This window comes from Hemitrygon akajei, chromosome 7 (assembly GCF_048418815.1).
Source record: "Hemitrygon akajei chromosome 7, sHemAka1.3, whole genome shotgun sequence".
Lineage (NCBI taxonomy): Eukaryota > Metazoa > Chordata > Chondrichthyes > Myliobatiformes > Dasyatidae > Hemitrygon > Hemitrygon akajei.
In genome coordinates, this window is record NC_133130.1 from 139,191,886 (window position 1) to 139,208,477 (window position 16,592).

A 16,592-nucleotide genomic window follows, 5' to 3' on the forward strand; every position below is an offset into this window, starting at 1 on the left:
TTCTCGCGGGACCCCTGCCACTAGCAGCCCTCTGTGTAGTCCATCCCTTTAGGGGGTCATATGGGGGGGGGGGTGCACACCCACTGATAACCACCAAGACATCTCAGCCCTAAACCCTGCCACAAGCTCCTTCACCGCTCCCCGGGGTGGGTTATTAGTGGTCACCTCAGCCAAGGGGACCACTACCGAGGACTGTACCCTGCGGACAGATGCCTCCTGCGCCTCCATCGCATTCTCCTCCTCCCTTACTTCTCTGATCAACTCGACAAACGAGGGAGGGGTGCGCCTTACAAGACATTCGGAGACCCCCAAGTGATCAGGTCTGGCGAATGGACACCCTTTGCCACTTGATCCATTCTTAATTGATATACCTCAGCCATTTGAATGGCCCCTCTACGCTTCAAGCAATTTAGCTGCCTCTCTAGCCAAAAACTGTAGGCAGAAAGCTTCTCCCCTTCTCCTGAAACCCCTTCATAAGCTCCAAAGGGCTTCCAGTCACGCCAAACACCTTTTCTAGCGCTTGCATGTAGGCACAGAGGGAGAAAGGGCTTCTGTATCTTTACGGGTCTCACTATGTCAACAGCCGGCCCCTTCAAACTTTCAACCAATCTCTGTCTTTTTTCATCATTAGAGCACTACCCCTCATCCAGCAACAGAGAGGTCTGCTCTGCCCAAGTCTCATACTCCTCTTCCCCTTTAGAGGTGGGCTTCGTTCCTGAGAACAGGCTGAGCCTACGATAGCTGGGACTTTGAACCTGGGTAGTTTGCCCAGTTTATTCGCCAGGGAGGTAAGGGCCGATACCAACTCAGAACGCTCAGCCCTCGCTGGAGGACCTTCTACATCAGACCACTCCTTCCCCTTGCTCCGCAGAAACGAGAGCAACTTGTCTTTAAAGTCTCCGCCCCCAGCTACTGGAAACTCGGCTTCCGATTTGGCAGTCTTGCCTTCACTCCCCTCCTCCCGTAAAGTATGGACAACCCACGGCCCCACCCTCTCCCGGGTCCCCAGTAGTACCAGACAATTCCACTGCCGTTAAGTCAGCGCTAGTCTGAACTAGAGCCAAGTCTTTGCCCGCTATTTTATCAAAACTCGGCTCCACCCCTGCAGCATCCACAACCACGTATCATAATCACTTTACAATAGACAGTAGGTGCAGGGGTAGGCCATTCGGCCCTTCTAGCCAGCACCGCCATTCACTGTGATCATGGCTGATCATATACAATCAGTACCCCGTTCCTGCCCTCTCCCCATATCCCTTGACCCCGCTATCTATAAGAGCTCTATCTAACTCTCTCTTGAATGCATCCAGACACTTGGCCTCCACTGCCTTCTGGGGCAGAGCATTCCACATATCCACCACACTCTGGGTGAAAAAGTTTTTCCGCATCTCTGTTCTAAATGGCCTACCCCTTATTCTTAAACTGTGGCCTCTAGTTCTGGACTCACCCATCAGCGGGAACATGCTTCCTGCCTCCAGTGTGTCCAATCCCTTAATAATCTTATATGTTTCAATCAGATCTCCTCTCATCCTTCTAAATTCCAGTGTATACAAGCCCAGTCGCTCCAATCTTTCAACATATGACAGTCCCGCCATTCTGGGAATTACCAAACAATAGTTTAACACAAAACCCACTGTCTCAATGCTCAGGGCAATCACACAGCATCCAACGAAATTGATCCCGGACGAGCCCCCACAATGAATCACCCTGGTTTCCTCAGCTGCGTAAGTCTAGGAAAGGTAATCTCCAGCCCTGCCTAGCTTGTGAGATTAAGGCACGAGCCCTCCCCACCAATCCCCTGTTTGTGTGGATGCTGTGTAATTCGCTATCCTGTTACAAACTAATGCCACGAAATAACAGACAGTGCACTGCATACAATTAAAGGAATTATATTTATGAATCTTAACTGAAGGGTTAGTAATGAATAACAAAAAGGGGCCATTCTAATAAGTAATTAAATGTGCACAAGTTGGAGCTCATCTTGAACTTCTCTGTCACTCTCACACTTGGTCACTGTGAAAGCACACACCACTTACTGAACGTCACTCGCAATCCATCTCGAACAAACAGGTCGCTCACCGGATCGTATGCTATGACCAGTTCTCCCCAGTGTCTTCTCTCTTCATCTCCCTCTGAACAAAAGCTCCAAGCCCAACCTTAGTGTCCGTCACCAGAGAGACCTCCTCTTAATCTGACCACCCCAGTTGGAATGCACACATTTCTCTCCTCTCTCTTGTCTTCAACAGTAACCCAAACAAGTTGAAAACAAGCAGCTTGTACAGAACAGCACAAAATGAAATACATACAGCATAATATTAAAAAAAATATGAACCGGGGCATTACAAACGTTAATGTAGATGTCTTACAATAAAAATATCTAGATGTATGCATAATACAATTAAAAATGTATCAACTTGGAAATGTTTCTCCCATTGTAAGGATTAACTCTGTTTCATTAATATTTATTTCACTGACTTCCATGACATGGAATTTACTGCAGCAAAGCAAGAAATTTCACAATATGTAACTGAGACCAATTCTGAGTCTATATTCGCCAAAGGAGTCTAACCTTGTGTGCAGCACCATCTACTGGGGGTATTTGCAATATCAGCTGAATGCATTTGTTCTGTGTAAAGTGAGAAAGCTGTTTTTAAGTGGAGGAGTAATAAAGCATTAGAAAATGTTTCTCAGTATATGAACTAACTCTGTTCGGCTAATAGCCATTCTGGTGTAAATTAGTCTATACTGTCCAAATGCACTTAACAAGGCTTATTCACATTGAATTTGAAATTTTCCTCAGCTAAATCTATTTGTTATACAACAGACAGTAAACTTCTCAACCACACATAAAATGTAATTTTAGAGTATTTTGAAATGTTTAGATCATTATAAGACTTGGTACTATTTCAGTTATTAGCCTTTGTATTGCAAAGTATTCAATACTATCCAAAGCATCTAACATTGCAAAAAAAAAGTTATATGCACATGTACATGTAGGCACAAGTGTAATGAAAAACGTATCTGCAGCAACATCACAAGCACTTTACATCAAATATACAAAACTTCCAAGAAAAACATAAGCTAACAACATAAGTTATACAAAATTATATAAGGAGCATAATCAGAACAAAGGGAAGTCCATTATAATGCAGATTGGTCAAAGTTGTCTTAAAGTTACTATACTGAGGTAATGATCAGTGTTGTGCAGGCAGGCCCAAGGAAAGCAGCTGTTTTTGAACCTTATGGTGTGGGACTTGAAGCTTCTGTACCCCCTGCCTGATGGTAGCTGTGAGAAAATGGCATGGCCCAAGTGGTGGGGATCTCTGACACCAGACGTTGACTTCTTGAGAGGGTCTCATGTCAGCACTGCCGAAGATGAGGAGTGATGTGTCTGATGTATTGGGCCGAGTCCACTCCACTACTCTCTGCGGTCTCTTATGTTTCTGCACATTGGAATTGCTGTACCAGACCATGATGCAAATCAGTCAGGATGCTTTCAACTATACATCTGTAGAAGTTTGTTAGAATGTTCAGTGACAAGCCAAATATCATTAACCTAAAGGTGCTGACATGCCTTCTGTGTGACTGCATCTATGTACTGGCCCAGCGAAAGTCATCTGACACATTAATGCCGAGGACTGACCCTTTCTACCACTTATCCCCAATGTACACTGGAACATGTTCATCCTTCTTTTTCTTTCTGAAGTCAGTAATCAGTTCTTTAGTTTTGCTGACGTTGAACAAGAGGTTGTTATTGCACATCACTCACCAGAAGTTCTATCTCACTCTAGTGTATCTATACATCTGTACATTTGTATATCTGTGTACTTGTAATGCCACAGTGACACTGTAATTTCCTTTGGGATCAATAAAGTATCTATCCATCTATCTACCTAAGCTGTCTCATCACCAACTGTGATTGTCCAACAACAGTGGTGTCTTCGGAGAGTTTATGTTACGGCGTTGAAACTATGTTTAGCCCCACAATCATGTGTATATTGTTACAGATTCAGCAACAATAAATCTATAAATGAGGCAGGGTTTCTTATAACAAATAAAACATTTATTAAACACTGAAAAACAAACGCCCAAAAAGTAAACAAACAACTATTGTAACCGGAAATCAGCTGCGGTGCGGCAGCTTAAACAGTTCTTAAAGGAATAAAGCGAAAACAGTTCTTAAAGCGATAAAGCTTAAACAGTTCTTCAAAGTAGTACTGCAAAAGTTCAAAATGCTTACAGTCCATTAAAGGAGAGACTGTTTAGACGATTTAAATTCTCTTTCACGTCGTGTTGTTGCGGTTCCCAGTTGAACTATACTTTTCCCAGAGAATTTACGAAGATGAAAATGAAACGGCTTAAAGGCACTGACCTTTCCTTGACAAAACTGTACCCAACCCTTTCTGCTATTATTTGCAGGGGTTACCACGGGCACAGCCAACGAATTCCTTCCGAATGAGGATCAAACAAGGTCAAACCTGTTTCACCGTCGAAATCGACTTTCCTCGATCTTTTAACTCCCGAACTCCGATCTTCACTCTCCACTGATTTTTAACTGGCAGTATTATAAAGAAACTGCCGGCAATGACCTTTTAAACTTTAGGCATTAAATAAAACTCCATCTTTCAACCAAACTGCATCATAACATTGGACCACGCAGTAGCATGGAGTCAAAATGGCAGATCCAGCCACGAACTGCCCCTCCTCACAGGGAGGGGTCCTCCTTTTATACCCTGTAAAAAAAAACCAGTCACATGACCTCCACTGGCGGGAAAATGATGTCACTCCACCATCACAAGACCACTACCTTAAGCCCAGTATAGTTTCAACACCACAGTCACGAGACAAGTACAAGATACCCACGGGTACGTAACAATATATAGAGTAGAGCAGGGGACTAAGCATGCAGCCTAGAGGTGTTTCTGTGTTGATGGTCAGCTAGAAGGAGATGTTGCTACTGATCCATTCTGAATGAGGTGTGCCAATGAGGAAGATGAGGATCCATTTGCAGAGACTCAGGTTCTGAGTCTCAGGGGCTTGGGTCCTGAAACTGGACGATAAGCTTGAGGGACGGCTGCGTTGAACACCAGGCTGTAGCCAAAGAGCAGCAGCCTGGTGTGTGAGTTCCTGGTGTCCAAGCAGAATGAAGAGCCAGAGAAATTGCACCTGCTTTTGATCTGTTGTAACAGTTGGTAAACTGAACGCAGATCCAGCTAATCTCTGAGGCAGGAGCAGATTTATGCCAAAATCAGCCTCCTGAGCCATTTCATTATGGCTGTTGTAAGTGCTACCCAGCAGTAGCCACTGAGTCACCACACTCTTTATAGACACCAGTACAATAGATGCCTTCTTGAAGCTGGTGGGAACCTCAGAGTGCGAAAATGAGAGGTTGAATATGTCTGTAAATGCTCCACATACTTGGTCCACGCAGATCCTTAGTACGTTATCTGGAACAGCCATCTTTCATGATTCACCCAGATATCAAGCTCAGAGACTGCGACCACAGGGACATCTGGAGATGTGGAGGCGAACAATCAATGTGCAAAAAATAACAAAAGGTGCAAATACAATAAATAAATAAATAAGCTATAAATATTAAGAACGTGAGAGGATGAGTCCTTCAAAGTGAGTCCATAGGCTGTGGAACAGTTCAGTGATGGAGCAAGTGAAGTTGAGTGAAGTTATTCCACCTGGTTCAAGAGCCTGATGTGTGAGGGTTAATAACTGTCCCTGAACCTGGTGCTGCAGGCCCTGAGGCTCCTGTACCTTCTTCCTGATGGCAGTAGCGAGAAGAGAGCTTGGCCTGGGTGCTGAGGGTCCTAGATGATGAATGTTGCTTTCCTTGATAGATGATGCTTTCCTGTGACAGTGCTCCATGTAGATGTACTCATTGGTGGGGAGGGCTTTAACTGTGATGATCTAGGCTGTATCCACTAACCTTTGTAGTATTTTCAGTTCAAGCGCATTGGTGTCTCCGTATCAGGCTGTGATGCTCCCCTCTCCACCTCTGATTCCCAGATGAGAACTGGCTCGTGGACCATTAAAAAGAATGTGTGGCAGCTCCTTAGAAGTTTGTGCAGATTCAATATGTCATGTAAAACTTTGACAAGCTTCTGTAGATGCACAGTGGAGACGACCCTGACTGGTTGTGTCACAGCCTGGTATGGAAATACCAGTGCCCAAGAATGGAAAATCCTGCAAAAAGTGGCGGATACAGCCCTTGCCATCATTGAGGACATATTGTCACAAGAAGACAGTGTCCATCATCCAGGCCGTGCTCTTTTCTCATTGCTACCTTCAGGAAGGTGGTGCAGGATCCTTATTTCTTACAACACCATGTCAGGAACAGTTATTACCCTTCAGCCAGGCTCCTGAACCGGCATTGATAACTTCTATCGTCTCAACAACAAACTGATCACTGAACACAACCTATGAACTCACTTCCAAGGGCTCTACAGCTCGTGTTCACAGAAGCACTTATTTATAATTATTTTGTATTTGCCCAGTTTGTCATCACATTGGTTGCCATTGATTCTTCTGTATTTTATTGTTCTCTGAAAGCCTGCAAGAAAATGAATCTTAGGGTTGTACATGGTGATATTGTTGTTTCTCATCCCTCATGGCTGGTGTGTGTGTGTGTGTGTGTATTTTTCCCTCAATCTTGGTCCTATACCAGAGGTCTGGGAGCTTGAGGATTCAGCGTAGTATCCTTGCTGTTCCTGGTAGAGTGCTCTTCTGGACTAAGATCTCAGATGTTGCTCCCAGGATTTGTTAGAGCCTCTTTCCTAGTCCAGGTATCACAAACCCAAGTGCTCCTATCACCACCAGGATTAACACTGGCTTTAACCTTCCACATCCTTTCTTTCTCCTCTTTCAGGCCCTGGGACTTCTCCAGCTTCTCCTGACGTTCTTCCTGATGTTACTGTCATTCGGGATTGCCACATCCATTACTATTGCTTTCTTCGGCTCCTTGTCCAATATTACGATGCCTGGTGGATTCGCCAGTACCTGCTCACCAGTCTGTATTTGGAAGTCCCACAGGATCTTAGCTCTGTCATTCTCCACTACCTTCTCAGGTGTTTCCCATTTGGACTTGGGAGTGACCAATCCACACTCAGCTCAGATGTTCCTGCACACAATTTGTGCAGTTTGGCTGTGCCATTCAGTGCGTGCTGTCTCTGCCTACATCTTGCACCCTGCTACGATGTGCTGGATGGTTTCGGGGGATTCCTTGCACAGTCTGCATCGTGGGTCTTGTCTGGTGTGATAGACCCCTGCTTCGATTGCTCTGGTGCTCAGCGCCTGTTCTTGTGCAGCCATGATCACCACCTCTGTGCCGTCCCTCAGCCCTGACTTTTCCATCCACTGGTAGGACTTTCTGATGTCAGCTACCTCTGATAGCTGGCAATGATGCATCCCATGCAGTGGCTTTTCCTGGCATGGCCTCTGGTCCTCTGGCTCTGCTTCATGCATTTCCATGTCCCCTACCTACTGTCTGAGGTGTTCTCCTAGCAGGTCATCCTCAAGGGCCATCTTCCTGACATACTCATGGACATTTCACATTTCCTCCAGGACTGTGGCCTTGACACTTCCAAGTATATATATACACAGTATACTTTAATAATAAATTTACTTTGAACTTTCAACTTTGAACTCACTCTCCATCTCCAGCCAAGACGAGACAAGTATCAGTTTACACCGCTTCATTCTTGTTGATCACAAATACACACTTAGTCCCTCAAGGGGCAACTCGATGTCTGGTACAGTGAGATGCAGACTGCAGTCAGGAGAATGTGGAGAACTCTCTTGGCAGTTAAAACAGTCACAATGAGCCACTATCCAGTATCTATGAATTAACTTCCATGAACTACTGTATGACAGATTGTAAAGCATTTGCGTTAATGTGAAGAGCTTTTCTCGAGTAATTGAAATTGTCTGTTCAATTGTAATTCACAATAGTGTTAATTGATAGCCTTTGCATTACGAAATATTCTATATGATCTAAAGGGACCTAACTGTTACTGATGGACTCAGCAGGTCGAGCAGTATTTGGGAAGAGAGAAATTGTCGATGTTTCAGGTTAAGACCCTTTATCAGGACTGAAAGAAGAGAGGTAAGATGGCCAGTATAAAGAGGAGATGGGGAGATGTGAGAAATACGTCAAAAGTGATTGGTGAACTGGGGAAGGATTTACGATTGAAGGCAGGTAGGGGAAATGAGCAGGGTTGGAGCTGGGAAGCTGTGGTAGGTAGCGAACGATAGGCGGAGACAGACAGAGAAAAGCTAAAACAAATAGAGCAAGGCAAGGGGAGGGGAATGCGAAGATAGAAGATAGCTGCTGGAGGTTGGCAAGCAAGAACACAAAGGGCTGGCAAAGCTAGATATAGTTTAGTAAAGGAGATGAGAGTGGGAGCCATTAGAGGAGAAAGGAGAGAGGAATGACTGTTGGAACCACCAGATGGGGGGTGGGGGAGCAACCTGTGTGTGAAGTGGGTGGACGGAACCCACTAAATGGAGGGGGACGAAGTTGGGTGCAAGGGGCTGGAGGAAGAGAAAAATGGGAATACTGAGGATGTAAAGGAGAGGGGGAGGATAAGGGGCAAAGTGAGAGTGGGAGGAGAGGTAAGAAAGAGAAAAGTGGTGGGGGAGGTATTGAAAATCAGAAAGCTCAGTATTGATACTATTGGGTTGTAGACTACCCAGGCAGAATATATGGTCAATGCACTCAATGTAGGTCCTGCAACATGCTGTGTCCAACACACCAAACCCTGAAGTAGTTGGGCTACAGCCGCAGAAGATCACTAAGGTACAGTCAGTTGCTACTTTATTAAGTATGGGAGCTACCTCATAAGGGTGGGAAGGAAAACAGAAATGGGAGAACTGAGGATCTAAAGGAACGGGTGGGGGGAATAAGGGACAAGGTGAAAGTGGGAGGAGAAGTAAAAAAGAGAAAAGTGGCAAGGGTTGAGCACCAAAATTTGAAAGCTGGGTATTCATATCATTGGTTCTATACTACTGAGGCTGAAGATCTAAAGGGGTGGGTGGAATGACCACTGGTGTAATGCATGGTTATTTGAGTTACTGTTGCCTTTCTGTCAACTTGAACCAGACTGGCCATTCTCCTCTGACCTCTCTCATTGACAAGGCATTATTGCCTGCAGAACTGCTACTCAATGGATGTTATAGAGTCACAGAAAAGTACCGCATAGAAACAGGCCATTTGGCTCATCTAATCTGCCATTAGATGCTGAGCCATTTAAACTGCCTACTCCCATCGACCTGCACTGGGACCATAGCCCTCCATATCCATATCATCCATGTACCTGTCCAAACTTCTCTGAAGCATTGAAATCAAGCTTGCATGCTCCACTTGTGCTAGCAGCTTGTTCCACACTCTCATGACCTTCTGAGTGAAGCCATTTCCCCTCGTTTCCCTTAAACTTTTCACCTTTCACCCTTCAACCGGTAATCTGTAGTTGTAGTCCCACCCAACCTCAGTAGAAAAAGCCTGCTTGCATTTTCTCTATCTATACCCTTCATAATTTTGTATATTTCTGTCAAACCTCCCCTCAGCCTTCTATGTTCCAAGGAATAAAGCCCTAACCTATTCAATCTTTCCTCATAACTCAAGTCATCCAGACCCAGCCACATCCTTGTAAATTTTCTCTGTACTCTTTCAACCTTGTTTACATCTTTCCTGTAGGTAAGTAACTAAAACAGCCCATCTCCTGTACTCAATACTTTGATTAATGAAGGCCATTGTGCCAAAAGCTTTTGTTACGACCCTATCTTTCTGTGACATCACTTTCAATGAATTATGGACCTGTATTCCCAGATCCCTTTCTTTTTAAACCACAGTCCTTAGTGGCCTACCGTTCACAGTGGAAGACCTACCTTGGTTGGTCCTACTGAAATGCAACACCTCTCACTTGTCTGCATTAAAATACATCTTCCATTTTTCAGTCCATTTTTCCTGCTGGTCCAGATCCCTCTGCAAGCCATGATGACCTTCCTCGCTGTCCACTACATCTCCAATCTTGGTATCATCCACAAATTTGCTGATCCAGTTCACCACATTATCATCCATTTCATTGATATAGATGACAAACAACAATGGACCCAGCACTGATCCCTGTGGCACACTACTCATCACTGGCCTCCAGTCAGAGAGGCAACCCTCTACTACCATTCTCTGGCTTCACCCACAAAGCCAATGTCTAATCCAATTTACTATCTCATCTTGAATGCTGAGTGACTGAACCTTCTTGACCAGCCTCCCATGCAGGACCTTGTCAAATGCCTTGTTAATGTTCATATAGACAACATCCACTGACTTGCCTTCATCCACTTTCCTGGTAGCTCCCTGGAAAAAAACTCTATAAGATTGGTTAGACACGACTTGCTACACACAAAGCCCTGCTCGTTATCCTTAATCAGTCCATGTCTCTCCAAATACTCATATATCCATTTCCTTAGAGTACCTTCCATTAACTTTCCCATTACTGATGTCAGGCTCATTGGCCTATATTTCCTAGTGTGTTTTTAGAGCTTTTCTTAAACAACCTCATGCCTTCTTTTAGCACTCTTGATTTCTTTCTTAAGTGTTGTCTTGCATTTCCTATACTCCATAAGCACCTCATTTGTTCCTACCTCCCTATACCTGCAATGCATCTCCTTTGTTTTCTTAACCAGCGCCGCAGTATCTCTTGAAAACTAAGGTTCCCTACACCTGTTATCTTTACCTTTTATTCTGACAGGTACATACAAGCTTTGTACTCTCAAAATTTCAGTTTTGAAGGCCTCCCACTTACCAGGAACACCTTTGCCAAGTTTTTAAAAATATTTTTGCACCATTCTCTGTAAGTTCAGGAGACAGTCGTGCATGAAACTCCCAGAATATCACCAGTTTCTGAAATACTCAAACCACCCCTCTGGCACCAACAATCATTCCATACTCAAAGTCACTAGATGACATTTCTTCCCCATTCTGATGTTTGGTCTGAACAACAGTTGAAACTCTTGACCTCGATGGCATGCTTTTATTCACTGATTACTGCCACATGATTGGCTGACTAGACATTTGCATTTTACAGGTGTACCTAATAAAATGGCCACTGGCTGTATTTTATGGCACTGTTTGCAAATCTTTTTCATAATGCATGTATAAACTTTCATCAATTGGATTTGGATATTGTAAACCAGATTTTAAACAACTTCTCTTTATATAAACTATAATTCTGGACTACTTGGAATCGCTTTTCTCATTGTCAAGACTTAACTCTTTTTGGTTAATAACCCTTGCATTATAAACTATGCTGTATTATCCAACACCATTCAGAAATATATTCTTTTAACATCATCAGCATCGTGGGCACTAGCCTCTCCAGCATTGAGAACATCTCCAGAAGATGATATTTCACGCTTCAAAGGTAGTATCATTAATGACTCCAATCAGCCAGAACATACCCTCTTCTCGTTGTTACCATCAAGGAGGAGTTACAGGAACCCAAAGACACACACTCAACGCTTTAGGAACAGCTTCTTCCCCTCCACCATCAGATATCTGAATGGACAGTGAATTCATGTAAACTACCTCTTTTTTTTTGCTCTACTTATTTAATTTAATTTATTATTGTAATTTATAGATTTTTTATTTTCAAGTATTACAATGTACTGTTGCCACAAAACAACAAATTTCACAACATATGCTAGTGATATCAAACCTGATTCTGTTTCTGAAAAGTAAATTTTATTCATAATAAAATAAATACACAGTATGAAGCCTGTAACATTTTTAGTATCTTCTAGTCAACATTCAGTAGTGCTAATGTATTTTCCTTAAACTGCAGCACCATTGCAGCTCGGGGGTTTCAATGTTTGAGGGGCTTCCCCAGCTGCCTCAGCTTCCCACCCCACCCCCCATGTGTGATAGTGGAAAGATCTCACACTGTGAGTTTTTGCATTGGCTGCACAAAGGTTCTGTGCATCATCGGTAAGTACCCCTGCAACCTGATACCAGTGTTCTCTTACAGACACCTTTCTGTGTGGGAAGACCAACAAGGGTCAGCCAGACCAAAGCTGATGATCTTCCAGCAGCACTTGATTGGGACTCTACCCAAAAAACCTGGCTGTGGGGGTGGTGCAGAGGAGGTTCACCAGATGATTAGACTATGAGGAGAGATTGAGTCACCTGGGTCTGTAGTCACTGGAATTCAGAAGGATGCGAGCAGATCTTACAGGAACACACGTAACCCTCAGGTTCGGCTGGCAGCGTTAGTCTAGGGGGAGACAATCTCTGGCCCAGCCAGACTTGTGAAATCTCATTTGTGTGGACGTTGCGTGATGTGTTTCCTTATTACAAACCCGTACCACAAAATATCAGACAGTTCACCATATGCAATTGAATGATTGAGCTTTAATCTGACTGTAGGGTTAGTAAAGAAAGCGAAAAGAAAAAGGGCCTATTTTAATGAAATGGTCTAATGTGCACGTTGGAGCTCACGATTTTCCGTCCATTTGTTCCCCATCGACCTCCTCTGAGTGTTATCGACTCATGGACCCTCGCTCTAAATCCATTCCGTCCTGCAGTCTACCAACTCTCTCCACTTGCGTCTTTTCTCTTCATCTCTCACCGACAAAAGACCGTGAATGCCTCTTCTCAAACAAACAAGAAAGAAGCAACTCTCCCCTCATTCCAAAGACCCCGTTATCTCTAATCATAACCCAAACATTGCTGCTACAGAGAGACCATTACATTAGCATTGAAATCTTTCCCAGGGCATTACACATATAAAATCATGGAAGGGATAGATGAGATAGAGGCAGGAAAGTTGTTTCCACTGGCGGGTGAGACTAGAACCAGGGGGCATAGCCTCAAGATTGGGTGAAGCAGATTTAGGACAGAGATGAGGAGGAAGTGCTTTTCCCAGAGAGTGGTGAATCTGTGGAATTCTCCACCCAATGAAGCTGTGGAGGCTACCTCAATAAATATATTTAAGGCAAGGTTAGATAGATTTTTGCTAAGTTGGGGTTATAGGGAAATGGTGTCATGGTCCGGATCGGTTCCCCTTTAAATTTAGTTAGGTTGCAATCTGGACCATTGACTCCTTGCTCCCTTCTAATTCCGTTTCACGTGTCCCTTGAGCTTGGCAATCAAGGTAATCTACTCTCGACTCGAACCAGCAACTTATAAGCCCCTGGCTTTAGCCGTTCAGGGTGAGAGTGTTAGAAACCATTAGCAAGTCGCTACAAGCCAGAGTGATCCCGCCCGCATTGGAATATCAGCAATTCGCCTTCCTTCGCCAGAGTGGGTCCAGGCAAGGTCAATCTGCCAGGGGTGAGTTGAAGGTGGAGTCCCGACTCGACGTTCATGTCCATTGTCTGTGTCTACCCTTCAAAGAGTCCCGGCTCGGTGCCTGAGTGGAAGGCGGAGTCCTGGCTCGATGTTCATGCCCTGTGTCCGCGTCTGTCCCCTTGAAGAAGAGTCCCAGCTCGATGCCTGATCTGAAGGAGTCCTGGCTCAGTGTTCCTGCCCTGTGCTTGGTGTCCACTTTTCTGGCTGCGGCAATCCATGGTGTTCGTGTTCTGGCTGCGGTGAATCAAGGTCCTAGTTTCCTAGTCCAAGGTCCGCGGCGGTCCCAGTCCCCAGGGTCCCAGTCATGGCCGCGACGATCCATGTTCCCACTGTCCAAGTCCGAGGTCCGTGGCCATCCATGTTCCCACTGTCCAAGTCATCGCCACGGCGATTCCAAGTCCCTAGTCCCCTAGTCTGAGGTTCGTGTTCCTCTTTGTCCTCCTTGACTTCCTGATCTTCTGTGTAGCGAGTAATAAACACTATTTTATTGCACCTAAGAAAGATGTGTTCGTGTCCTGCATGTGGGTCCTCTCCCAGCACCCTTGTCCACACCTCGTGACAGAACACTCTCGCCAAACAAGGACCCAGCAGACACAAATACTGTTTTTTGTCCTGAACTCTCGCTAGCCAGAGTTCCGCACAGTTTTTAAACTTGGAAATTCATGAAAGAGATTCAGTCTCAGTTACCTTTTTAGGAGGAATTAGGTCAAGGTTTTATCATTCTGTTTTTGCCTGCCGGCCCAAGCCCCCCCCCCCCCCCACCCACCCGAGTGATTGATAATACGGGCAAACACGTTGGTCACTTGCAGGTGACCATTGGGGAGGGGGTACTTTCATGGTCCGGATCGGTTCCCCTTTAAATTTAGGTAGGTTGCGATCTGGACCATTGACCCCTTGTTCCCTTCTAATTCCGTTTCACGTGTCCCTTGAGCTTGGCAATCAAGGTAATCTACCCTTGACCCAAACCGGCAGCTTATAAGCCCCTGGCTTTAGCCGTTCGGGGCAAGAGTGTTAAGAAGCCTTCGCAAGTCGCCACCGCTACCACAAGCCAGAGTGACCCAGCCCGCATCGGAGTACCAGCAATTCACCTTCCATCACCAGAGTGATCCAGCCCGCATCGGAGTACCAGCAATTCACCTTCCGTCGCCAGAGTGATCCAGCCCGCATCGGAGTACCAGCAATTCACCTTCCGTCACCAGAGTGATCCAGCCCACATCGGAGTACCAGCAATTCACCTTCCCTCTCCAGAGTGATCCAGCCCGCATCAGAGTACCAGCAATTCACCTTCCGTCGCCAGAGTGATCCAGCCCGCATCGGAGTACCAGCAATTCACCTTCCGTCACCAGAGTGATCCAGCCCACATCGGAGTACCAGCAATTCACCTTCCCTCTCCAGAGTGATCCAGCCCGCATCGGAGTACCAGCAATTCACCTTCCGTCGCCAGAGTGATCCAGCCCACATCGGAGTACCAGCAATTCCCCTTCCGTCACCAGAGTGATCCAGCCCACATCGGAGTACCAGCAATTCACCTTCCGTCACCAGAGTGGGTCCGGGCAAGGTCAATCTGCCAGGGGTGAGTTGAAGGCGGAGTCCTGACTCGACGTTCATGTCCATTGTCTGTGTCTACCACTCGAAGAAGAGTCCCGGCTCGATGCCCGTTCTGAAGGAGGAGTCCTGGCTCAGTGTTCCTGCCCTGTGCTTGATGTCCACGTTTCTGGCTGCGGCGATCCATGGTGTCCGCGTTCTGGCTGTGGTGAATCAGGGTCCCAGTTTCCTAGTCCAAGGTCCGCGGCGATCCCAGTTCCCTGTTTCCAAGTCCCAGGTCCGCAGCGATCCCAGTTCCCTGTTTCCAAGTCCCAGGTCCGCAGCGATCCAAGTCCCTAGTCCCTTAGTCCGAGGTTCGCATTCCTCTTTGTCCTCCTTGATTTCCCGATTTTTCTATATAGCGAGTAATAAACACAATTTTATTGGAAGATGTGTTTGTGTCGTGCTTGTGGGTCCTCTCCCAGCACCCTTGTCCCCACCTCGTGACAAAAGGTGGAGTTGAGTCCATGGCCAGATCAGCCATGATCTTATTGAATGGCGGAGCAGGCTCGATGGGCTGGATGGCCGACTCCAGCTCCTGTCTCTAATGTTCTTATGACATAAAAAAATGTTAACAATTCCACCCCTGGCATTGGAGCTGAGCACTGAAGTCAATAGTCATGAGACAGCATACCCTATTGCCTTACCAATCATCACAGTGAATGTCAACAAGCCCAGTTTGAAGATGTCTCTGACATGTTACCTGCAGAACCAGAGGAGCCAACACACTTGATTCCTGCTACACCACCATCAAGAACGCTTATCTTGCCGTCCAACGCCTGCATTTTGGCAAATCCAATCACCTGGTTGTACTTTTACTCCCAGTATATCAGCAGAGACTGAGGCCCATGGCAGCAGTGGTGAGGACCATGAAGTTATGGTCTAGGGAGGTGGAGGACCACTTACAGGACTGCTTTGAATCAGTGGACTGAACCATGTTCAGGGCTGCATCCTCAAATCGGAATGAGTATGCCACGGCCATCACTAACTTTATCAAGACTTCCCTGGGTGAGTGTGAGCCTTGAAGAACATACCAAGCTTTCCCAAACCAGGAGCCCCTGGATGAAAGAGGAGATTTATAGCCCGTTGTGGACTAGATCTGTGGTGTTCAAGACCGGCTATCCAAAACGCCACAAGAAACCCAGGTATGACCTACGAAAGACCATTGTGAGTGAAAAGGCAATTCCATGTGAGGTGAGAGGCAAAATCAGTTGAACGACTTCTGTGACGGGATTTGCTTCCTGACAGCATTAACAGCAGTGGTGCTTCGCTCCCTGATGAGTTCAACACTATTTATGCACATTTTGAAATGAAGAATAAAACTGCACCCATGTGAATCCTGTGATTTCTGGCTCAGAGGTTGTCAGAATATCCTTCAAGCGGGTGAACCCTCAGAAGGCATCGGACTCCAACAGTGTACCTGTCTGCGTACAGCATACTGAAAAACTGTTGTAGCCAACTGGCTGGAGTGCTTGAGGGATCTTCAACCTGTCACTATTGCATTCAAGGTTCCCACATGCTTCAGAAAGGCAACAATCATATAATGGCCAAGAAGAGCGGAGTGAATTGCCTCAATGATTATCACCTGGTACAGGGTCCACAATCCCTTATCCGAAATTGCATTTCTGAATTTCGGAATTCAGAATTTTTCGGA